This window comes from Lissotriton helveticus, chromosome 8, assembly GCF_964261635.1.
Source record: "Lissotriton helveticus chromosome 8, aLisHel1.1, whole genome shotgun sequence".
Lineage (NCBI taxonomy): Eukaryota > Metazoa > Chordata > Amphibia > Caudata > Salamandridae > Lissotriton > Lissotriton helveticus.
Window position 1 is genome coordinate 1,265,882,091 of NC_136069.1, and position 25,875 is coordinate 1,265,907,965.

The following is a 25,875-nucleotide window of genomic DNA, read 5'->3' on the forward strand; positions in this document are numbered from 1 at the left end:
TCAGACAATGCTAGACAGCGCAGCAGAAGTCAGCATAGCTCGCAAAGTCCTTATGAATCATCTGGAGACAGTGGACACGAATGAATACATTCAGCTGGAAACTGCAGAGTTTGTCAGGGAGTGCCCACATGGCGAAGAAATAATTATGCCTGCCTTCTCAAACCATATTCCAATTCATAGAAAATATACACTTGCAAGAAAGTGGGCAGTAGCTCAAGCCCCTGCCTTATATAAAAATCATGTGGGATGGGATGAGGACTCTCTTCCTCACAAAATCCAGTTAAAATCACAACCTACTGCCCAGAGGCAGTACCCGATTAAGCAACAAGCTAAAAAACAGGTAAAAGAGATCCTAGATCAACTTGAATACCAGGGGGTGATTGAAACTTGCACCTCACAAATGAACAACCCTTTGTTTCCTGTCTCCAAGCCAGACAATTCATATCGTCTTGTTTTGGACTACAGACCCCTTAACTCATGTTGCAAAACATTTGCAGTACAAAACTCGCACAGTGCTGCACTAATGAATAACATAGTGCGCAAAAAATACAAAACAACCTTAGACATTTCTAATGGTTTCTTTTGTCAAAATATAGCACCAGAGAGCAGATATTTGACGGCGTTCTCAATAAATGGCACGCAAAAGAATTTCTGTCGTTTGCCCCAGGGGTTCAAGAACAGACGAGGATTATTCTCAGCGAGGGTAACAGAGTTACTACAAACCTATGATGACGAGGCATTATCTTATGTCGACGACATCTATCTAACAGACGATGACTTGGATACTCACTTGAAGAGAGTGAACACCATAATACTTGGGTTCGCAGCAGAGGGTTACAAATTCAACTTTAAGAAGTCAAGAATTGCCCATCTAACAGTCCTATTTTTAGGATATGAACTATCAAGTGAAGGCAAAAGCCTGGCTGACAATTTCCTAGAGAAATGTGCTGTAATCCAAGCACCCAGAACACTAAAAAACCTACAATCAATTCTAGGCTTCCTGAATTTTGGTAGAACTTACATTATAAATTATGCAGAGAGAATTAAACCTCTCTATGATCTAATAAAACCAGATTTTAAAAGAATCAATTGGACTCAAAAACACACAGAAATTTTGAGATCTTTACAAACAGATATGTTAGTTAAAACAAAATTACAAACACGTGACAACACACGCAACCTTGTGATTCGAGTCATCCCAGGAAGATGCGGATTCACATACCTGACCTCTAATGAGGGAGAAAAGGTACCAATAGCATACAAATCACATTTGTACACAGAAGCTGAAAAAAGGTTCAGCATTAAGGAAAACATTGTTCATGCAGTTCAGACAGCTGTAGCAAAGGAAAAATACCAAGCAGACGGTAGACAGGTTACAGTCAGAACAGCAGAATCAGCTTTTGAGGCATTAACAACACCATGTAATTTACCGACAACTGCACTAAATCCAGAATGGATACAATGGGTAAATTCTGTTGCTACAGACAAAGTAAAATACTATTTTGACCCGGAAATGAAAGAATTAAAATATCTAGAATATGAGAGAGAATACCCTCTGCCAATCGACATTCTGCCTTTACGACAGTACGCCTGTGTAATATATACAGACGGACATGCTCAACCCTCAGTTTGGGGAGAGCTGGCTTACAATGCCACATGCGAAATTGTAAAAGAAGTGTGGCGCGGAGGTAAATTAAGACCTCTACTTACAAAAACACACTCAGTGGAAAATAATTCAGAACAACAAACGGAAATAATTTCATTAAAAATGGCGCTAGATAATGCCGATCGCGAATTCCCGACACTTATTGTGTGCGATTCGTATTACTGCGTCAAAACGTACAATAACGATTTAAAGAAATGGATTCAAAACGATTACAAAGATGACACAGGTGCAACAATAAAGCAAAAAGTGCTTTGGGAACAAGTAGCTCTTTTACAGAAAGAACTACCAAAAACTCACGTGATACATTCACTGAGTCATCAGCGTGATGGCGTTCATGTTGCAGGGAATTCATTGGCTGAGACAGCCACAGCGGTAGCAACTAAACCGGCTTCCGTAGCTACAAAAAAGCATACAGAAAAACACATTGACGGTGAAACTATGCTGGCGGTAAAAACGTCATCAAAAGGCGACTGCTCGGCGCTACCGATCAATTATCCACTCAATTATACATACATAATCGATGCAAACTCAGTCCCTTTTGCTCGAATCCCTGGAGTGGGGGATAGAGTGATTCCAAACACGGACAGGAGAGGCTTGTTAATAGCAGACGCACATATGGGTGAGGGTCTCAGACACCTTAAACAAAAAGATTCTCTGGAAGAATTACAATCAGTGTACTGGTGGCCAGGCATGAGCCTGCATCATCACATTTTTGTAAAAAACTGCCCAGACTGCAATAGAGATCGCAGTGGCGAGCGGGGAGGACTATTGCCCTGGCATTTCACTCCAGATAAACAACAACAATAAGGAAAGCCCCCATCATAAAAAAAAATAAAAAAGCGTTATATTAACATAAAAAGACTAATTTTCACTTATAATGTAGACCCCAGCGCTCGGCTGACGTCTGGACTGTTATACAAGGATTTGCGAGTCTATAATGGCATATACGCTAGGAGCATGCTACGTTTTGACTAATTTATTCCTTTTAGCCTTCAAGCTTATGGGGAAACATGGCCAAATGAGCATAGCATAGCGGGACTCTTCTCACTTCCTTCCTGAGGGATACGGGATGGTGTAAAGAAAAAACCAAGACATAAAGCAATCTATTACGGAAAAGGTATTAGGTTCGGGTGCTGGGTGGGTCAAACATCTAATAAGTGTCCAACGTAGTCTAAATAACCTGCCAAGGAATTCTCTGAAAGGGTTCAGTCCGTACGAACTATTGTTCGGGACTAGAATGATAATCAAAGATCTTGATAGTCAGACTTCAGTGGTTAAAGACAAAAGCTTTGATATCAAAGATCGTTTGGCTATTTTGCAGGACTTAAATGAAACAAGAAAAGACCTGAGCAACATAAAACTGAAACAACAGCCAACAACCACTGAAGAGAAACCACCTGTCCCAGCAAGGCCTGTCTGGATTCCAAAAGTCGGGGATCTAGTCAGAGAAAAGATCGCGGTAAAGAAGGAATTTGGGCCTTCTTACAGAAAAGCAGTTCCTGTCTTGTCTGTCAACGGGACAAGATCAGTAGTACTACCGCCCCTTGCTGGTAAAAAGGAGAACAGAGTTGTATCCATCGACCTGGTTAAACCACAATCATGTGGCCGATAACAAACAGTAGGCCAAGTGGACTCCCAAGAAGTAGCAGGACACCAATGTTTGCTACAAATACAGAGGCTCAAAACGGAAGACTGATCACATTTGGGAAATCTACAGTGAATCAGCAAGGACTATGCAACAAAGCAATGGAACTTGAACCTCTTAAAACCCAAATTAAAACTTTTCATCAAGAAACAACAACCTATGATGATGTAACTGCAGACTTTGCTAATGAAAGAAAGCAAAATCCAAAAACAATTGGAACAATTGACAGAACAGCATCCGGCTACTTCATCAACTTCGATGATTCATCTGAAGACCTGAGTGAAGCAAAAAAACAGCCATCAACAAAAACTTTTAAAGACAAAGCTAAGGAACTTTTTCAACAGCTGAAAGAAACCTATCTGATCTCTCCATGGATTGAATTTTGGGTGGCATTCGGTGCATTTATCCTCATTCTTTGGCTCATCCTAGTACTATGCTTGGAACATTTCATTGAAGGGAAATATGCTAAAATGGACACAGCAAGCCAGAAAATCAACTTGGTCCTTAAACCACACACATCTTCACACATCGAGAAAAGAGAACTTTCTTCAGTAAACTTCACAGCCAATCCCATACCAGGCGGTGTAGCATGGGACAAAACTGATTATGAAATCTATGGTCCGGTTGAAATCCTGAAGTATCCTCACCAATTCAAGATCTCATTGAGTGACTTTGTAAAACCAAGCTCATTTGCAGACGATTGGGACTTTGAAAGTATCAATGATATGATGTCTGATCTTGTTATGTCTGCTAAATTCACAGAACATGATTATTTGCAGGGTTCGTCTAATTATGATCAGATGTTCTGCTACAACCATTATGGTAACCATTATCTACATAAATCTGCTCAACCTAGAAATGTTTTAAATTATAACCAATGGGAGCATTGTGCTACTCCTCCAAAAGATAGCTCAAAAACATTTTATGATAAATATTCATACTCTTCAGGGTTTAACACAAGTAATGCAGAAACATTTTTATTTCAAATTGGCAAATAAGACAGGTATGAAGACCATGCTTACAAACACAAAATTGATATATTCCGATTCATTCTTTGAACAAATGAATACATTTGGGTTTGATTTCTGGAACAATAATATTGAAGCAAAAACTGTTTGGGGTACAAGAGATTGGCAAGTACAGGGTATAGAATCATTGTTTAGAGCCTGCATGATCCCAGAACAAATTATATTTTTGAATGACACCATTCAACAAACTACCTGTCTTGGCTTAGCCAAAATCAAAGATTTGAACAAACCGTCTATTCCAAAGCCAACAGTGAACAGTAATAGCTCTATAGATGTTGAGATAGACGTAAACCATATATTAAACCAAAACAGAACACATCCTGAATGGAAAAAATGGTTGATCTGGCCCACAGATACAAACAACTGTCAAGACAGATTCCTGAACAAAGAACAGGGGTTCACATTGACTAGGCCAGACCCTAGATATTCCCAAAGACAACATCCAGGGATAGTAACAACCTGCAGCGTGGGCAAGCTCTGCCTTCAATGGCTACAAACGTCCACACTGGCTGAAATTAAGCAACACCTAACTTTACTTACAGAAGGTGCTGACTTGCGTGATTTCATATTGGGACCACGCAAACAGCGTCAAAAACGTTTCATAGCGGCCTCTATATATGCAGCTTATAACGAAATTTGGAAAGTAACTCAAATTGAGACAGCAGAAAAAATACGGGAAATTGACCGTATTAATTTGGAAAAATCACTTTCTATTGTGGACAATGGGTTATTGACTCTGTCCTAAAGAATATATTCTCTGGACAGCATTGTGTCTTCAGCAATCGATATAATATCGCAAGACTTACTGATGTTACAACACGGTCAGTCCCAATTGCGTTCTATTGTACAGCTAGGCTGGACGTTACAAAATGTGCGTTCTGGCTATGTGCCTTGGCGTTTAATCAACACAACGTCATTATTTAATATCTTTAATCTCACTGATAAACAAATCAGTTTGGCACAGAAGGGTGCTGACTATACAATTCTGAGCATTGAAAAACTTGAGAGATTACCATTGACAAATGTCAGAACGACCTGTCATTGAATGGATAATACATGGAATAATAAATATTCCGATAACTACTTTCCAGTTTCAATTCTGCCAAAAATATATACTGGCAGGCCAGTATGAAAGGTTGGGTAAAGGATACATTAAGTCAATATGGAACTTGCCCTATACACACGAATGTGTCAGCAATAAAGGCCAGAAAGTGTTTCTCAGTGGCGATAATTGTGCAAGATCACTGAGCGGTACACTTCTGTGTCAGGGTATTAGTTTGCACGGAGCCTGTGAAGGGACTTCAAATAACCTTTCATGTTACCAGCTAGGCACACCTGCAACACGAATAGAACCATTCTTTATGAGACTCTCGAACGGCAGTTACATTCTAATTGTAGATCGCAGATGTTGTAGTTTGCTGCCCGGAAAACCTTATCTCATAAATGTGACTAGGAAGGTCATGTGCTGTGAACATGTATTGTTCCCCAGCGACTCTGTAGACAGGGAGGCAAGGTTATGGCCCGATTTGAAAATTGCTTCTATTCGAATAGATACTCTAAGCAGAATGAAGACTGTGCTCCTACAGACGCCGACGAGGCTCACGTCATCAAAAGAAACGTATGATCTCCAAGTTGCAAGGACAACAGAAGAGATTCATTCATTGTTATCAACTAATTCCCCCATACATTTCGCAGAAATACTGAACGAAATCTTAAATATTTCTGATACCACTGGGATCTCCAGTGTATTTAAAGCAGTGTTTTCGGGTGCTTTAACTCCATTCAAAGCCATCCTGGGTATTTTTCCAGACTTTGTCCATTCCATTTTTGGCGGACTCCCTCTCCTTTTAGGACTAGTAGCGGGTATTCTATTTTTGATCCTGTTATTTCGCTATGGCAAACCGTGTCACAGACAAAACACCTGCGACAAGGGAAGAAATGATCCTAGCCATTGGCTACCGGGACCGGGTGACTAAAATCCTTGGACTATCCCGGCTTAGAGACCTGAACATGACTTGGTTTCTTTCATTTAGACCAATGTGGCAAAATTGTGTTATGCCTGTATTAAGATGCTTGCTATGCGGCGAAGAATGCGTGTTGGACACCTGTCTGGCACTACAATCGGATGTGCCAATGGATGCAGATACCTTGTTGGGTCCGGTAACGGCTCATGCATTGTGCTGTCCCCAGCGGCTACCAATCCTGATGACGGCATTCGTGGAGTCTTCACCACTACGATTGAAGGGTAGTGAAGTACAAGATGAAAGCAGCTTCGATCAGGTACGACCTTCAGTCAGCTATGCTGATCAAAACATCAATGGAGGCAATCATGCTCAAGCTCATGAATGCATGGTAACATCTTTTTCCGAATTAGTGGAACTTACGCAAGAAGCTGTTGACAGTTTTTTCAACAGTCTAAATGATATGATGTTTTCACCAGAGCAGCAGGAATAACTTTGAGCAAACTAGCACTTGGAGTTCCCCACATCCTGAATTTGGCCTTCAACTTTTTAAAGAAAAGCGATATGAAAAATTTTTCTGTTCATTTTTTCAGACTGCAAGAACTTTTCCCCAATTCCAAAATATTTACGATTTTTGGGACACTTATCTTCTGCTTAAAGTAGACATTATTCTTAGAGAACTAAATTTCTATTTTAGGTAGTCACGAGACATTCGCTATCCTCTAGTACTATTATACATAACTTTATGATTGTGATGAAATGGTCTCGCATTTTTTTTTCTGTATTAAGAGCCATTTCATGTGTCGTTTTCGCATTTATTCATGCTGAATTTAAATTATGCATTATATGTTTAGCATTATTAGACAGCTTGTGCATATAGTATACGTGACAGTATATGTGGTTGTGTTTCATATATTCTAAGAAAAATCCAATTTCCGGAATGCATATAAATGTCTTTTTGGGGTGGTACGGTATACACAAACGCTACTGATATTCACTATGCCTAGATTTGTAAATATGGACATAGTCTACGTGGAGTGGGTGTGATGTATTCCTATAGGTACTGTATCGATTCCCCTATTCCTGACCCTGGTTTGGTTAATAATTAACTAGCAGCCATCCAACGGTGCAAAAACCGTTATCTGATTAAGCCACACCACGGCACAGAAGCGCGTTATCTGATTAGGTCATAACGCATGCCATCTAATTAGACAAGCGATATTCCTCCAGCCCCTGATAAGGCATACGGAGTTCTCAAAACAAATCAAACCTACAGCGACCTGGGAAATTCCCATAGCCATTGTTTTGATTTCACCGAGAACTTCAGCAAAAGAATGTGCGAACGAGCCCGTTCATATGACATCCTTTTGACGTATATATGTCCATCCTTACGTCAATCTCGGCACCTTTCAGGTATAAATATTACCGACATTGCCTTAAGCAAACACATGCGGTGGTGACGAGATCGGAGCAGCGAGACGTGCTGAGGAGCCCAGCAGAGAGCGAAGCCCACAGACGCTGCCCCGCCTTCCTGACGCGCTGAGAACGAGACGCTGCCTTTCTCCTGCCGAGAAATTCAGCTCTGGCGCTTCCAAGCAGCCCTCGCAGGCAGCTGGAATATCAAGACCTGGGATAAGAGATACCAGCCCTCCATCATTCTAGATCTCAGGTACAGAACTGAATAAACCCTTGCAGAGAATTCTCGAGTCAGTCCCTTGGCAAAACAAACTTAACTTAAACTGCTACTTATCTACTCCCGCCCACGTATTAGGCTTAGGTCAGGTACATTGGGGTAGGCGTGGTTAGAAGCACCAGTTGAGTACGATTAGTCAATTTATATATGTATATATCTATTTTATCCATTTTAAAGTATCATATGGCTCAGAAACCATATCAATGCTTTTGCAGTATTATTTTATAATTCTGTCTCTACTGTATGCACTTTACTTAACTATAAGTATTGCAATAATAGCGATTCATTTCTCTTGTATGAGAAAAGAGACTGATCAATAAATAACATCTTTTATTGAACCACGCCCATCTCTTATTTCTCTACAAACTGGTGAAACTAAGAATGCACGTACTGACTGAGTAAAATAAGTTGTCTATTGTTTTCACACGACTCTAGAGATACACTCTTGATTAGGGGAGAGCAAAGTTGTCATGTTCTATGGTTGTCAGAAACTAAATCCCTTCTTGTCTACCCAGGGAGGTTAAAATCCTCCTTGCCTATTCGAGAAAGTTTCTAGTGAACTCTGAGCTAGCTGGCAAACACAAAACTTTAAGTCTAATATCGTCGGTAGAAGACCTAGTTAACCTCTGCCCTAGGTCTATACTATTGAAGATATTATTCCAATGCGCAGAGCCTATTGGGATAATAGGAACTACACTACAGTACGATGAAAAAAACAAAGAGAACTGCCGATAGTGGACAACCTTGCCTTGTACCGTGTTTAACTAAAACTGACCCAACCATTGCTGTATTTATGATTACATTCGCTTTGGGATCGGAATAAAGATTTCGAATTAAAGTTATAGGGTTGCCCGGAATACCAAAGTGATCCAAAATAGTAAACAGTGTCTCCCAAACCACCAAATCAAAAGCTTTTTCTGCATCTAATAACAAAACTATAGCGGAAATCCCTCGTGTCTCAAAGTAATCCAAGGCTTCAATTAAATAATGAGTGTTTGTGACAAGTTGCCTGCCGGCGATAAAGCCATTCTGATCCGGATGAACCAAGTCTGATGTAACCTGATGAAATCGTATTGATAGAAGTTTTGTTACTATTTTACAGTCTGAGTTTAATAAGGTTATGGGACGATAGGAATTTGGGTCTTTAGCCTCTTTTCCCTTCTTCAGAAAACTCACAACACTGTCCTCCCTAAAAGAGTCAGGTATTGAACCACCCCCCAACATGGAATTAATGAACTGAAGGAGTAAATCAGAGAAAGCGCAAAAAAAACGTACAAAAATTCCGGGGGGAGGCCGTCTGGGCCACAGGCCTTATCATTTGGAAGCTCCTTAACAACTAATTCTAATTCTTCTATAGAAAATGGACTTGCCATCGTTAATTGTTCAGTTTGAGAGAGCGTGGGCAATGTATACTTTTGTAAAAAGATTTCTAGTTTTCGATGATCTATGCTATGTTGCTGACTATAGATAGTATTATTAAGACTGAGCATTATGTTTCCTATTTTAACCAGATCTACTGTCTCTACATGGGTAGATGGACATTTTAATTCTTTTATCAGGTTAGCAGCAGCTTGTTCTCTGACCTGCCAAGCTAAGAATTTCCCTGTGAAGTTACTTTCTTCGTATATGTTCTGGGATTGTCGTCGAAAAACCTCCTCACTTTGGGCATAGTAATTAGCACTGAGCTCCCATTTTGCCTCATCTAGCTGATGTTGATTTCTGCTAGATGGGTTATGGTGCCTTAAATTACTTAAAACTTGTATTCTTTGCTCGAGAGTTCATCTTTAAGCTGCTTTAAGGATGGCTGCATCCTTGCCTATAACGATTCCGCGAATAAAAGCCTTTAAAGTGTCCCAGACGATGTTAAGCGATGCAGACTCAATATTTCGGGAAATAAATTCTTTGATCTCTATTTTCATAGCATCAACCCATGTTTCATCGTTAAAATATTGTTTATTCAACACCCAGCGTTTAAGAACTCTTACATTATTTTCTAAGAAAAACTCAATAACTAAAATAGCGTGATCAGAGACTCCATTATTGAGAATTCTCTGCTGATAAAAATTAAGTTGTCTAGAAACCAAAAAAAATCTATCCGCGAAGACGACTTAAATCTTCCCGACCAACATGTAAATTCTTTTTTGGACTGATAATGTGAGCGCCATGGATCACAAAGATCGAGAGTTGTTTTATAATTTATAATAGTTTTCAGAGATTTTGGTTTGAGCTGTTTTCTTGACTGAGTAGTAGAATCCAAAATTGGATTAATAAGGATATTAAAGTCTCCTCCAATGATCACGTCTCCTATCACGGTCAATAAAGATTGAAACAACTCTTCATAAGCTCTAGAGTTATCATCTACTGGTGCATAAAAACTCACAAAAGTGATGGGTCTCTGTCTGTGTTTAATTGTACATGTGGCCCAACACCAACGCCCCGAAACATCATTCTCGAAGTGTATAATTTCTGCATGAATATTCTTATTTAGAAAAATAGCAACACCTCTCTGAGATTCCAAGATCGAAGAGAAACCTCGGTATGATGCCCTGGCTCTAAACATTGAGAAATCAGCTAATCTTGTAGATGAAATGTGTGTTTCCTGTAACAATATTACCAAAGGGTTTTCAGTCTTAATCCACATTTCTATGGCCCGCATTTTCTTTTTAATATTTAAGCCATTGACATTAAATGATACTATTTTCAATTGTTCTTTAGTAGACATCTGGAGTAATTATCATATTTCTTTCTCTTTGTACTTTTAATTAAACCTGGATCCACCAAGAGAACAGAAAAAATAACAAAGTAGGAAAACACAAAGGACTTCATTTTTTCATTACTTTTCTCCCCTCCCCTCCACACCTCCCTCCATCCCCTCCCCTCCCCATCGTGCTCCTAACCCTACCCATGTGCCCCTTCCTTCCTCCCCCACGCCAGCCACAAAACCCTACCCCCTAACACTTGGGTATCCTGTTATTACACCCCTGGGGCCCTGGGAACCGCCTCCTCACCTCCACCCCCTGTGATGTCACATACTCGGCCCGTTCTTAACTTCCAGAGCGCCTAAAACCCTGTACTTATTTTGGATGAGTCATTAACTATTATCAATTGAAAGAGAAGAAAAAAAAAGAAGAAAAAGACACTTCATTTCTAACCAAACAATATAACAAACCAGTCAGTGACCATTTCTCTATTTGGCCTGCAAAGGTTTTTGGCTCTATTCTATATTTATCCTTTCCATTCACCCCTTATGTCCGTGCGATATTTCCTTTAATAATTCTTGTGCCTCGTCTATGTCAGACAGCATATAGAATTTGCCCTTCGCCAGTACTTTCAATTTAAATTGCTGGGCAATCGTGGCCTGGGCACCATTTGCCTTGAATAGATGGATAATTTTCACGAATTCCTTCCTCCTACGTGCAGCTGCTGCGGACATATCTGAAAAGATTCTGCACTTAGTTGTCTCATTAACAGTGAATTGTCTTTGCTGAATTGCCTTAGATAAAATAGTTTCTTTTATCCGAGAGTCCGAAAAATTTAGCAGGATTGTACGAGGTAATGTGGAGTTCGGAAAAGGCTGGGCCGGTACCCGGTGCGCTCTGGTTATTGTTAAATCCCCTTCATATTCTGGGATTACTTTATGCTTTAAGAAGGAGGTCACCCTCACAACCGTGTTGGATCCCTCTAACCCTTCAGGGACTCCCACTATTCGGAGGTTCGATCTTCGGGTATAATTTTCCAAATCGTCCAATTTTACTTCCAGAGCCCGTCTGCTTTTATCAATCACCTTAACATCTTTTTTAACCTCCATCATCTGGTCCTCGAGGGTTGCAATTCGAGTCTCGGCTTCTTGAAGCCTGAGTGGAAAGCTTGAGACCAAGTCCTCAATTTTCTCCAGTCGCTGATGGATTGAGGTCAGTTCGGCTCTCTGAAATCTTTTCAGCTACCGCACCTCATCCAATATTAAATTCAACATATCCTTTACTGTCATCTAGATCTCACCTGCTGACTGAGTATTCATATCCAGAATAGGACTAGAGGGGTCAATTAAACATGTTGGATGGGCGTCCATAGCCGGTGGTGAGGGCGCCCTATTTAATATCAATTGTGTGTTTTTTTAATCAGAGGCATTCCCAGATTGATTGTTGCCTTTTGATGTTTCTGCACTCCCTAAGCCAGCATCCTTTTGCACAGTCAGCAATAATGATTGTTCATCTTGGTGAAGAATCAGAGCAGGAACTGAAATGATATTAAGCCCCGGGTTGGCTATTACAGAGCAGATTGTATTTGTGGGAGGCTCAGCGATAGCAGAATTAATATTAGCAGGTGCTTCTGGCGATTGAAGAGGCACTGGCACTGGCACTGGCACTGGTTGAGTTGCTGGTTGAGTAACCCCTAAGTTGCACCCTGGAAGCGGCCAAATTTGAGCAGGGCTGCTAATGGAGTGTGTGCTGGATTTTTTAACAAACAGAGGAAATTGTTTTGACCCTTTAGCTGAGCCAGGCCTTTTATCTTTTTTAACTTCGTTTAGTCCGGCGTTATCTGGTTGAGGAGCATGCAGACTAGTATTTGACATATTTGCTTTGTCCAGTATTGAAATTGCTGCTATATTAGTTTGATTTAGCTGTTCGGTAGATGGTGCCTCTTGCTCGTCTGTGCTCTCAGAGGACTCCTTACCCGTCAACCTGGCGGCTTCTTTCGCTTCTTTAGCCTGTAGCCGACGAGCTCTGGCTTTAATCCGTGCATTTAAGAGTTTGCCCATCTTATCATATACTCCTGTGTTCTGCTTGGCCCGTACCTCCTTCCAAAGGTGATCAAAATCACTACCTTAGGATTTAGGACTACTACTTAGGACTCAGAATACCGAAAATTACCAATAATGATCAATTTTTAAATTACAAAAACTTCTACAATCATATGATATCAAATATCAAATATCATATCAAATTATCCATGTCCAACATGACATGGATAATTTGATATGATTGTAGAAGTTTTTGTAATTTAAAAATTGATAATTATTGGTAATGTTCTGTATTCGTGTTTTCAGGGGTCACAACTGTTTATCTATTTCACTGTCCTGAAGAAGGTATTATGGATTTATTCTACTGAAGACCGAAACGTCGACCATACAGTCCTTTTCTTGATTGTTGATTAATTTGCACTGATGATTGTCCTATTATAAACAAATAGCTGTCATCTCTCAATTGCTATAGGATTGGACTCTCTCTGCAAATGAAGTATAGTTTGATTTCACAATTTCTTATTTCATTTGTCTAGTGCTGTGTACCCACCATTAATTGTTGATTTGTATTTATTTTGACTTGCATAAGCAGTATAAAAACTAAAGCAATTTTTTATCAAAAGATTTGCTACCCCGTATCTCTTTCATCTTCAATTTCCAGTATTTACACATATAAGTTGGTCAAATGCTGTGCTCTGTATATTCATTACAAAGCTAAATTGCTATAGTTCCTGATTAATCAGATAAGATTTGATGATTACTCTAATATAGAATCTTAAACTGAAAAGTAATTCATCTAAACAAAATCCCTTGCTGGCACTCTCAATTGTTTATTGCTTATATTAGCCCAAGCCCGCAAGGGTAGATTGGGTTTCCCCACTCCCCCATAAGATCTATATTAAGCCTTTTGTAACAGTAATGTGCCAGGAACTACAAATTCAATTATATTAAATGTTTCCTTTATATTTGGTATAGCACTGCATGTAACAACCCATTGTTTTTGGTTTTCATTCTTATGATAATTTGATCAGTGTCATAAAAGGAATTTATTTACTGGGTAAGGAGTAAGTGGCAGCTTCTCCTGACCCCGCTTGGTGCCTATCATTGCACTTATAGCAGCTACGCTGCGCTTATTTTTAAATATCCAAGATAGCTCGAGATCGAGATAGATTTTAACAATTGTATTTGTCACCATTTACTGCTTCTGATTTTAAAAGTACAATTCATCACATGTTGGTAGAAATTTAGTGGCACGCTGTAACTATTACCACTTACTTGCAAACATCGAGGTTGCTAGGAGTTGTTTTAGTTTCTTTGCCTCCTGAACCCTGAACCGGGCCTGCACGCTCGGCAGCCAATCCCAGTGTGTGGAGGGCGGGGCAGAGACAGGCCACACAGGAAGACGAGCGGTTAGCGCTCTAGCCCTTGGTCATTTCAGGGCTATTTAGCCCCTCGTCGGTTCCAGCGCGCAGCATTGGCGCGCTGGGTGGCGCCTACTCCTGCGCCTAAGACGAGCCGAAGACCAGCCCGTCTGCGCCAGGACGGGGCTAGGGGCAAGAGGCTATGGCGATGTCATCAAAAATCCTCGAAATCCCTTATATCAACCGGAGAACATATACCTCACAGGTATTGTTAGAGCTACGTAATCACCTTCCAACTGTATGTGATACAACCATAGAAACTCCCCTAGAAGGCCCGTTTGCTTGTCAGGCATGCCATACACAGTTTGACCTCTGTGTGGAGGAAAGAAGTCAACTATGGGAATCAGCTGCATTGCAAGTTAAAGTGCGAGAAACGGTCCCGATAAATATCATAGGGGACAACCCCATCCTGGGGAGCAAAAACCTACTTTGTAACACTCGTTCGCTAGTGAAGCATTCCACCCAGGTCTGGGATCTTATATCTACGGAGGAACCCGACCTCTCTTTTTTAACAGAAACGTGGCTTAAGCCCCATTCAGTTCCAGCTATTACACTGGGTATCCCATTAGGATATAAAATAGCCAGGATGGACCACCCTAATAAAATAGGGGGGGGGGCAATTGTTTACAAGGAGGAACTGAACATAGTCATTCTTGAGGAAAATAGTACTCCTCAGATGGAACTATTAATTTTTAAACTTAGCTCTACCCCCAGGGAACAAAGGAAGGGTGCATTGATGTACCGCCCACCCTGCCCGAGTGGGAAGTTTTCTGTTGCACTTATAGAGGCCTTAGCACCGTTTGTACAAGAAAACCAGGACTTTCTTCTGGTAGGGGATTTTAATGTCCATAGTGAGTCAGAGAAGTGTATGGAGGCAAGAACCCTCCTAATGGACCTGGACTCTCTAGGACTGAAACAGATCAATCATGGACCCACTCATGAGGCAGGTCATACTTTGGATCTAGTTATGTCCAATTCATCTTTAACCAAATGTATGACACCCACCCAGGTAGAATGGACAGATCACTTTATCCTAAAGTTTTACACTGTCGTCATTGATAAGCCACAAATTCAGATCGCCTTGGCTACCAAAAGGAGACCTTGGCATAAACTAACCACGGAAGCCTTCAGAGACAAGTATAAAGCTCCCCTGTTTAAAAACTCTACAGAAGATGTAACAACTGAGCTGAATATGTTTGAGGAGACGGTTAGGGAAGCAATAAACATCACTAGTCCGCAGAAAGTATACAAACCCCGCCTGGCTATTAGGCAAGAAATATGGATCTCTGAGGATTTGAGATCGCTGAAACAAAAAACCAGAAAACTGGAAAAACTGTGGAGACAGTCTTGGAGGCTGGAAGATAAAGAACTTCACAGATCCTCCCTTAAGTTGTACCATAAGGCCACTAGGGCTGCTCGAAAAAATCATATTGCAGCACAACTAACAGAGGCTGGGAAAGACTCTAAAGTATTGTATAACATCTTACAAACTTTTACCAGGCCGGTAGCCTGTGAGACTGCAGAGGTTGCTTCCCAAGGTTTGTGTGATGAGATCTCCCTATTCTTCATGAAGAAGATAGATGCAATCTATGAAAGGATCGTGGCTTCGAATACAGCTGCGGGAGCAGATAACAACATCTCTCAGACTAATGCACAACAGGTGCAACCTATTCAATGCCTTACAAGCTTTCCCCCATCTCCTTAGAGGAGGTAACCTCACTGGCCACTCAAATTAAGAGCGGTAGCCCTCAGGACATCATCCCAGCCCGCATCATGCCTAGGTTGGCAGAAGTTCTGGGGCCAGGAATCCAGAATCTAGTTAACCTCTCTCTTAGTACAGGGGAGGTTCCTATAGACTGAAAAAGGGCGCTAGTGGGACCGCTGAGGAAAAACACTGCTATTCCCTGGACGGAACTGGCTAATCTAAGACCCATCTCTCTCCTCCCCTTTTTGGGCAAAATTATAGAGAAATTTGTAAATCGACATTTGTCGAATTACATTGAACAAGTAGGTGGATTAGACTCTTCCCAGTCAGGTTTTAGGCCAAGACACAGCACCGAGACCACCTTGTTGTCAGTCGCAGACGATCTACACATGTTCCAGGATAAAGGCCATTCTGTTATCCTGGTTCTGTTGGATCTGTCTGCAGCGTTTGACACCGTGTCACACAACATCATGACCACCAGGCTAGCTAACATCGGCCTGGAAGATAAGGCGCTGGCTTGGCTGAGGAGTTTCCTGACAGATCGCACCCAAAGGGTCACCCTGGGTGCTTATCGGTCAGAGGAGTTGGGGATCTCTAAGGGGGTGCCACAGGGCTCTTGTTTGAGCCCTACCCTTTTTAACATCTATGTGGCCCCCCCTAGCTAACATCATGAGGTCCCATTGTTTCATCCCAGTGTCATACGCGGATGACACCCAACTCCTCTTTCCTTTTAAAATCCTCACGGCTGAGGTTAGGAACTCCTTTGCTCAGGAGATGAAGGCAGTGGCTCACTGGATGGCATCTAACTTCCTGCAATGTAATGTTGCTAAGATGGAAGTGATGCTGTTCGGTGAGTCTAAACTTCTGTGGACCCCTGACTGGTGGCCACAAGATCTGGGCCCAGTCCCCGAGCCCAAGCAGGTGGTGAAAAAATTTGGCGTCTGATTAGACCAGAAGCTCTCATTAAAACAACATGGCAACCAAGTGGTGGGTTCCTGCTTCCATATCATTGGGATGCTACGGAAAGTATTTCCTTTGCTGCCAGACTCTACTAGAAAAACCTTGGTGCAGGCTCTAGTATTGAGTCGCCTGGATTACTGCAATGGGCTACTACTGTCAGCAAATGAAGCAGTAATTTCCAGGTTTCAGGTGGTACAAAATACCGCTGCTCGCCTTGTTCTAAACCGGCCCCCTCGCACCCCCTCTAAACCCCTTCTGACCATGCTGCACTGGTTATCCATCAAACAGAGGGTGAAGTTCAAAACCTGCTGTATAATACATAAATGTTTACAGGGGAAGGGCCCTGCTTATCTGTCCAATAAATTCTCTCTTTACACACCCACGCGCTCTCTGAGATCTAGCGAACAGGCCTTGCTGCGTGTTCCTAGAGCAAAAAAAGCAAGACAAGGAGACAGAGCCCTTTCAGTTGCTGGCCCAACCCTATGGAATAGTCTCCCACTAACTTTGAGACTTTGTAAGGACCACCTCCCGTTTAGGAAACAATTAAAAACTTTCCTATTCCAAAACTGCTAGCATTCACTGCCAGTACTCGTTATTTGCATTATGGCTGCCAAAGGCGCGGAGATACTCCTTCGGGAGTCGATCCCAGCGCGATACAAACACACAAACAAATAAATAAATAATGGGTGTAACCCAGTGCTTAATTTGAGCCAGTGGTTACCGGTGAGGCCACTGGTACTTATTTTATGGAAGCAGCACTTGTTTTTCCTTTTAGGGCATTTACTGAGAGCAAAAAAGGGAAAATGCACAAAGCGGAAAACAGAAGAAGAGAAAGATGGAAAATCCATCACAAACGGAAAATGCAGGAACCTGCAAGAGAGAGATAAAAGAGCACGGAGTGTCTCGCAGTGGATTAAAGAGACCTGAAGTGAATGGAAGGCTACAACAGCATGCCTTTTTAACATTGATCCAGGTTCAGTAATGTATAAAGTAATGGATTAAATGCATTTGAGTAGGAGAGGATGCAAAGTGCATAAACTGTGCACTTTAACACAGATATGTGTTATTCACTCCACCTTCAAGGTTCAGGTAAAAATTTTGTTGTGAACTTATTTGGAGAAGCCTTTAAATAATGGGCCCACTTTTCAAATTAATTCTCAGGAGCTACCAATGACTTGTGCCAGTAATAAAGTGTAACTTCTGTTTGTGTAACTTACACTATATTTACAAAAGTGTGTAAACGTGCATAAGTCAGCCAAGTTCATGTGCATGTCTTTTTAAATTGTGCCTAATTTACTAATACACGTTTTCTTTAAGGTGACACTTGTAGACAATCTCAGTGGTGTGTCGAAGAAATGGTATCGGAAATCTCAAACATGTGTGGAACATCCACTAAGGTGGTAGTGCGTACTGACGAACATGTGTAACTGCACATACCACATTCAAGTGCACACATATATAGGGCTATAAGGAGATTATAATGCAAGCAAAGTCTCGTCTAATTCTTAATGGCTACCTAGTTTTAGTTTCTCACTTTTCCTTCACTTGCAGATTGCATAGTTTTCTCTTGTGAGTGTTACTTCACTCTGGTACTGCACAAGCATTATTTACTCTGACTGCATAACTGGTTTTAATTTTTCTTTCGAGTACTTTTAAGGCATGTTGTGGATGTAAATATACTTTTCTTATGCTTTTCACATTAACACTTTGAAACCGTGTCATGTCGGTAAGTGGTAAGCATGTTGGGACTTATTCACAAGCCCATTGCACCGCCGGTTAATCACTTTTTTTGGCTCACCACTAGCGCAGTGTGCATGCTCATATTTACAAGGCCACATAAGCAACCCTCCGTGGCTTTTCATGGCCGTGTAAATATGGCCACCTTTCATGCATCACATTGTGTTAAAGGGGCGTTCCATGGGTGTTGCTCTGGGTGTTGCCATTCTACAGCCATGGAACTGGACACATTCCCAGATTTAAAAGGTTTCATAAACCTGGGAATGTGTCAGACTCCCACACCTCCGGAGGCATATGAGAGACACAATGAGGAGAAATACTGTTATTTCTTCCTGTTTTTCCTTTTTCTATGTGTGCTGCATTCTGCACACATACAAAGAGGAAAACACCTCTCGTGATTATTTGTGTGCAGGAAGGGACATCTTCCTGCACAAAAACAATCACCCATACAATGCCGACACCCTTGCCCCATGGCACAAATGTGCCTGCGTTGGCGCACAGCAGCCCATTGTGCGCCAACACAGGGAAAAGGACAGGAATGTGCAGTATCTTGTAGATACTGCACATTCATGTCCTTTTTGTTTGATGCATGTCAGTGCAGCAGGAGGGTTTGCTGCGATGCTGTGCACCAAAATATTGTAAATGAGTGCATATCTTGCTTAGCATTTCCTCTGAAATGGTCGAAAACAAATTGCTCTTGCATAGCAATTCCCCACAAAATTCATGATTTTTTTGTGAAATCCCAACTTACATACAAATTTATGTTTTTGTAAAACTTCTACAAGAAATAAGAGCGGTTTAACAGGAAGAGAGTTTTCAACATTTCTATGATTAGTTGCAACTCACACAGGTCCAGGAGTAAGCACTTTAGAAAGTACAATGATGGTACACTATTAACCCTAATTTCTGGAGAAAGCTGGAGGAAGCAAGACCGTTAAGAATTAGGGGAGGAAAAAAATATTTTTTTATCTGTTAAGTGCGTGTTTTATTTCTTAGCCTTAAAACTGGCATATTTTATGTGATGCATTCAATATACAAACCTGGGGGCATATTTACAAGAAAATGGGGCAGCACAGTGCCACAACAATTGCGCTGCACCGCGCTGCGCCATTTTCAAATTGCAAGAATGCACCGTATTTACAACAATGCATGACATTCTTGTACTCACCGCTGTGCTGGAGCAAAAAAAGAAGCCTAGCGCCAGGCGGGCACCCTTTCACCATGGTGCAAGGTTGCCAGTGTTGCAGGCATGATATCGGGCAGAAATGGGCACCTTTCAGCACAAAAACAATCATCAATGGTGTTTTGCTCCCAGCACACATAGAAAGAGCAAACAATAAGGAGAAATACAATTATTTCTCCTCATAGAGCTGGGGAGGCGTACGTTTTTTGGCGCTGCCTCAGATGTATAGATCCTTGTAAATCTAGGGCAATGTCAAAAAGCAATAGGTGTTGCATGGTAACACCCACAGCAACACCCATTATACAATACTTTGCAACAGAAAACTGTGTCGAGGAGGACCATATTTACAAGGCGGTGTTAAGTCTTGTAAATATGGAGCAGGACACAGCACCACTGGAGTGTTGCAAAAAGTGACACTCTGGTGCACAATGCCTTTGTAAATATGCCCCAAAAGGTAGAAAAATCAGTGCCTTAATGTTTTTAATAAACTTCCTTATATATATTTCTGTTCATTACATCAGATTTAAATTGTAACAAGTTGGATAGGACAACAGCAGTGAATATCCCAAAAGGCACTTAACTTAATATCAGACAGATGTAATCACAACAGGCATAAATGTTCATTCCCTTGTAAATCTGGCACCGATAGCAAAGTTCACAGGTCATTTTGATATTTTCCGTTTTTTTTAACTAAAATATTTATGCAATTGTTCAGAATTCAAAAGTTTTAAAAGTCTGACTTTCACTGACAACTTAACTCTGAAGTGTGAAAATCGGCATCACTGCATTTAATGTCATATTTGACGGCTACATTTCGTTTTTCTCAGGGACCTTGACAAATCGTGTGAACGGTGTGAATTGAACGCATTCATTGCTTACAAAGGCCGTGGCCTCTGTAAATACATTGCATTAGATATGGCTGCAATTAGGTCAGGAATTAGAAATTGTCCAACGTAAGCATTTCCAAGCCGGTGATCCCTCTCTCTTCTTGGTGCTGCAGAGAGATAACAGGTGTTTTTAACTACCCAAGTCAATCGACTCATTTGATTGGTCGTAGACGAATGATAGGCTGTGTGGACCCATCCAATTTGAAACACGTGAGGGTGGAGTGAAATACAGATCCACACAAGACTTCTAAAGTACAGTAGTAACAATAACAATTGGTTTTTTTTCAGCAGTGGTAGGAGCTAAAATAGCATATCAATCTGTCCATCAAAGAAAAGATATGGCCCATAACCATGTCAGATTTCAGGCGTGGAATCCCTTTCAGCCTGGATACCGGAAGGAGAAACGGAGATCATTGTTGTGGCGAGTGGCTTAGAAAAAAATTCGCTTGTGTGTAATACTCGTTCCACAGCTATTAATTATATAACTACTGAACAATGTCTTTCAGGTCCTTGAGTGACCCTGGAATAAGGTCGTGCGTCACATACCTAGATATATCACTGTAACAAGAGTGGCTGAAAAATGTAACCAGGAGGCTGGAGATGGATGTTAAAAAGCAGAAAGGACACTGTATAGACTTGATGGATAACAAAGGTCAGAGGGAAGTCCTAGGAGAAACAGTGCCCTGATTTCACTTCGGAGAAAGACTCCTTCAAAAGGAGGCCACCATCATCTCTTCCTGAGGAACCGGTCACCCATTGCGCCCCCTATTTCAGGAGGGCACGGTAATAAAAGGCTAAGTAAAGTGAAGCATTTTTTTAACCTGTAACATCCATTAAAAACCCAAAGTCAATCGATGATTGTGTCAAACACTGTGAAAAACAGGAGCACTCAGTGCACTCAAAGCAATTTCATTTTTTTATTTTTTTTTCTGCCTTCACATCTCACATAACCTGCCCTGAGCTATGTCTTCAATTTCCCATATATTAATCTGCTTCCGCTGTGCATTTAATAAAAAAGAACGGTACACATGTTGAATTATGTCGCAGGATTTTCACTCTTAGTGCATCATTATCAATGTAATTTTAGCAGTGAGCGCGTCGCATAACCATGTCATTAGAATGTCAGGATGTGTCACAGAAACGTGCTTGGTGAAAGGGCGAAGGAAGGGAAGAGAAGCAAGCCTGACAGACCAACAATGTTAGAATGTCTTCTTGAGCAAGAGGGTTTATGTGTGGAAGACAGATACTACACGCAAATAGTGAAAATAAAAGCAAAATCATAACTGCATTTAGAGGTCGAAGCGTAACATAAAACTTAACATAACTGTGGTGAATTGGTTAATGTGTACCAAATAATGAATGGTAAGAGTGCGCCGGGGTCCTAAACCTGATCATAATTAGGTACCTTATTGATGGAGCAGATTTCACCTGCAGTCAGGCATTGCTTTATTTTTGTGCTTCAGACAGACCACATTTAAAATGACATGCACATTTTGGTGCAAGTTAAAACACACGGCACATGAGACATGAAAGGAGGCCTAGTCAGTCTGAAATGCTTTTGCTGAATTAACATGTGTTTTTTCAGTGTAGAGAAAACTTGTGCTTTAAGTGGCCTTTTTAGTTGTGAAAAATAACCATAGAATTGTTCTCTTTTCCCAGCTCTTTTCCTTGTATTCTACACCCCTGTCCCTGTGTTAAAAAACTTTGGTTTTATTGCATATTTAAATAAATATTTCAGTTTAAAACACCTTTTTTTATAATGTGTGTGAATTAAAAATGCACCAAACACTACACATGGGGCTAAACACTTTTTTTGCATGAAACATTATTAACTGTGTGTGCTTTTAAAAATTACACTAATGCATAATAATGCTATGTTGCACATTTTTATTTTTGCATGTTGTGCACAAATAATAGAAAAAGCTGCTTTAAACTAATAGCTTTGCTAGGAAATCTTTTTATAAAGGATATTAGTATGGGGTTGGGAAAACATAATGAGCTGATTTACATAAAGTTAATACTCTTTTGTGTTTGTTTTGCTTTGGGGCCTAAGAAAACATGGCCGCCTGTGAATCCAGCAAGGCTGTGACTTGCATTAAAAGACGAGAGCATGCGCAGATTGTACCAGCTTGCCTCAAGACACGAAATAGTCAAGGCCACTGTGAACTGTACATTCTTGTGATTGTGCCAACGTACCAGTGTTAGTTAAAGTATCCTTCCTGCCTACGATATGACAGGGAAGAAAATCAGACTGAATTTTTTTTCCTAGTAAATGTTGCAAAATCATATAAAATGTAATAAATAATTTATCTTCTTTTGTTAAAACCGGTAGAGTTTAGAATTTGCAATGAGTCAGGATGATGAAACCTCTTGCCATCGTGGGTAACCAATCAGGTACAAGCTTTTCTGAAAATGCAACATTTTGTGTAGTCTGCCAAGAATTAGAGAATACATAATGACCTCTTTGGAGGAGTGGTTAGCTTATTGGGCTTTTAGGCTCATTAGGCTCGTCTCTTTAAGTCAGGGGGCCTCTGTCAGAGAGGGAGGAGAGTGGAAAGGCAGCAGATTAGACCAGGCATTCATATGGGTTAGGTACATGATCGTCGCGGGTGCAGCCTGGATGAGATTGAGTCCGAGGAGAGTCAGGTGGGGGGTTCCTTTGCTCATTTTTTAGGGAAGTCCTTGCACGTCATATTTTTGCCAAGGCAGATCACATTCCTCTGTGGTCTGTGAAGGGCGGGCTTTCTCACTCTTTGTGTAGCTCAGAGTGGCAGAGATGCAGAGAGCAGCAACAGATAGAAACACTTTTTTAGATTTAGATGCTAACATTCTAAGTTTAACTAATTAATTAGTTTGAAAAGATTTATTTGTCTTATGCATTTATTTCTCTCAATGAGAGATTTTTGCAAATTATTTAATTATTGATTAGCCTTGCAAGGCTTATTTTCTTAGAAACACTTTAAGAGTTTTGACTGACATTTTGCGCCACATTTTCTTTTCTAAGTGTGATGCTTATATGCAGACTGTAATATATCCTGTATTAATGCTATTTTTCCTGTTTTTCAAATTCTGTAACCTGATTGATATTTTATTAATGAATTAATGGTCAGAGAAAACCTTCACTTTTGACTAGAAAATAAAACCCTTTAAAATACTCAACAACTCTCTTTATTGGCTTAAATAATAATTGCAATTTTGACTGGGCATGTTTATGTAAAGTCTCCTGAAGGTAATACATGGTGTCAAGGGCCCAACACCTTTTCAGCGGTAAATAGAGGTAGCATGAGGGTTTTTGCATTGAGAAATTGCCGTGAATTTACGCTGCAACAACCTTATAGTTAAATGGCCACATCACATCTCAGGGGCTAATTAGGATGTCGGTCGGAAAGTCGGAGGTTTGCGACCAACATCCCTAATTTGACTTCCAAACGCCATATTACGACGGTAGAAATTCAAAACGGACGGCCAATCTGGCTGACTTCCGATAGGCTTGATTACCCCGTCGGCCAGTCAGAAGGGCCGCATAATCCTATGAGGATGGTGCTTTCGCCTTGGGGATTAATTTATGATGGCACTTTCCAAGAGCAAATCCATGTCCGCCTTTCCGACATGAATTTGCTGTCAGAAAGTGCCTTGGGGGCCCATCGAAGGGCCCTCTTCTGTACCTTTATGCCCCCCTGTAAATCCCTGCACAGTTGTGGCAGGAATCGTGAGGTGCCTACCACATGGTGCAGGGGTTTACACAGGCTCCCATATCACTTTGGGAGCTTGTGCTATGGCCCGTTTACTGCTGCCGCCCAAGCTCCCATAGAGAAATGGGAGTATGCGACTGAACCATGTGTGGCCGCATTGTAATTGCCGTGTCAGGACCGCAAACCGAAGGTCGGTCTGTACCGAGACCGAAGCGGTGTCACGTCTGCCCGGCACCGTAATTAAGCCCTTAGTCTGTTGGGTCAGCCGAGACCCCAACCTTTGCTTTCCTGTAGAAGCAGTGCTCACCATGTTGTGTGCTGGTCTAGCGGTGTTTGGGCAAAATATTTGAAAAAATATATATTGTGATACAAAAGTATTGTGTCAAGACTACCTGGACATCACAAATAACATGGACAGGAATAACGAAGTTAAAAATATAATTTTTAGTACTATTTTTAATATAGTTGTAAAAATATCGATATATAGAAAATATTGTTGCTTGTAATATCGTATATAAGTGTTAATAGGCATGTAATGTATTGTATTGTGTTTGATCGTCTGAGTTCATTATTTGCTGTATTTGTATTTTAAGCAATTTTTTTGATGAAATTGTTGAAATTTGTAGATTTAGAATATATTGAATTGTTGAGTATTTTTTTAAGATATTGGGTATTTAGGGGATAAGGGTGGGGAGATTTTGAAAAAAATATGTTTTAAATTTAAATTGTATGGTACTAATTTTAAAGACATTTAAATTAACAGTTTAGAATTCGTAAATACTTTTCATTATATTAATCTTTTTTTGCATATTTAAATTTCACGTTAATTTTGATATATATTAATTGTATTAAATATTTTTTAAATAACAAATAAATAAATATACAATATCAAAAATAGAATTTCTTTTATTTAAGTAGAATATTTACAAATATTTGTATTGTTAAATGAGAAAAATCACATTTACATTTCATATTTTTATAATTGTATTACATTTTAAAAAACATTTAAAAATCATTTTAATTTTAAGTTATTTAAAACAAGTTTTTTAAATATGTAATTAATAGACATAAATTGGTTTTGTATTATGTATTTATTTTCATTTCATAGTTTAACTTTTATGAATGATAGTAAAAATGTTCAACAAAATCATAATTTTTAATAGTAAATAAAATAGTAATTTCATAGTTTAAAATATAAATGCATATAAAGGTTTGTAGTTTATATCAGTATGTTTTTAGATAACATTTTAGTTAATTTTATATTGAAAAATGGGAGAATCCGAAGTATTAAATGTGTATGTAATAGTTTTATTTTGTAATATGTCATGCATTATTTTGAAGCATATTGTGCACATTTTAACTCTTACTGTCCAACACCTTCCCCAAATTGTTTTAGAATCTACAGCGAATAGTAACTGTCACCCCTTTAGTGATCAACACCTTGCTCCAATATGATATGATTAGATTGGAGTGAGAGTGCTAACTGTCACCCTTTTGGTGAGCAACACCATCCCTCAATATGGTCAGCTTGGAGTGGGAATAGTTAATGTCACCCC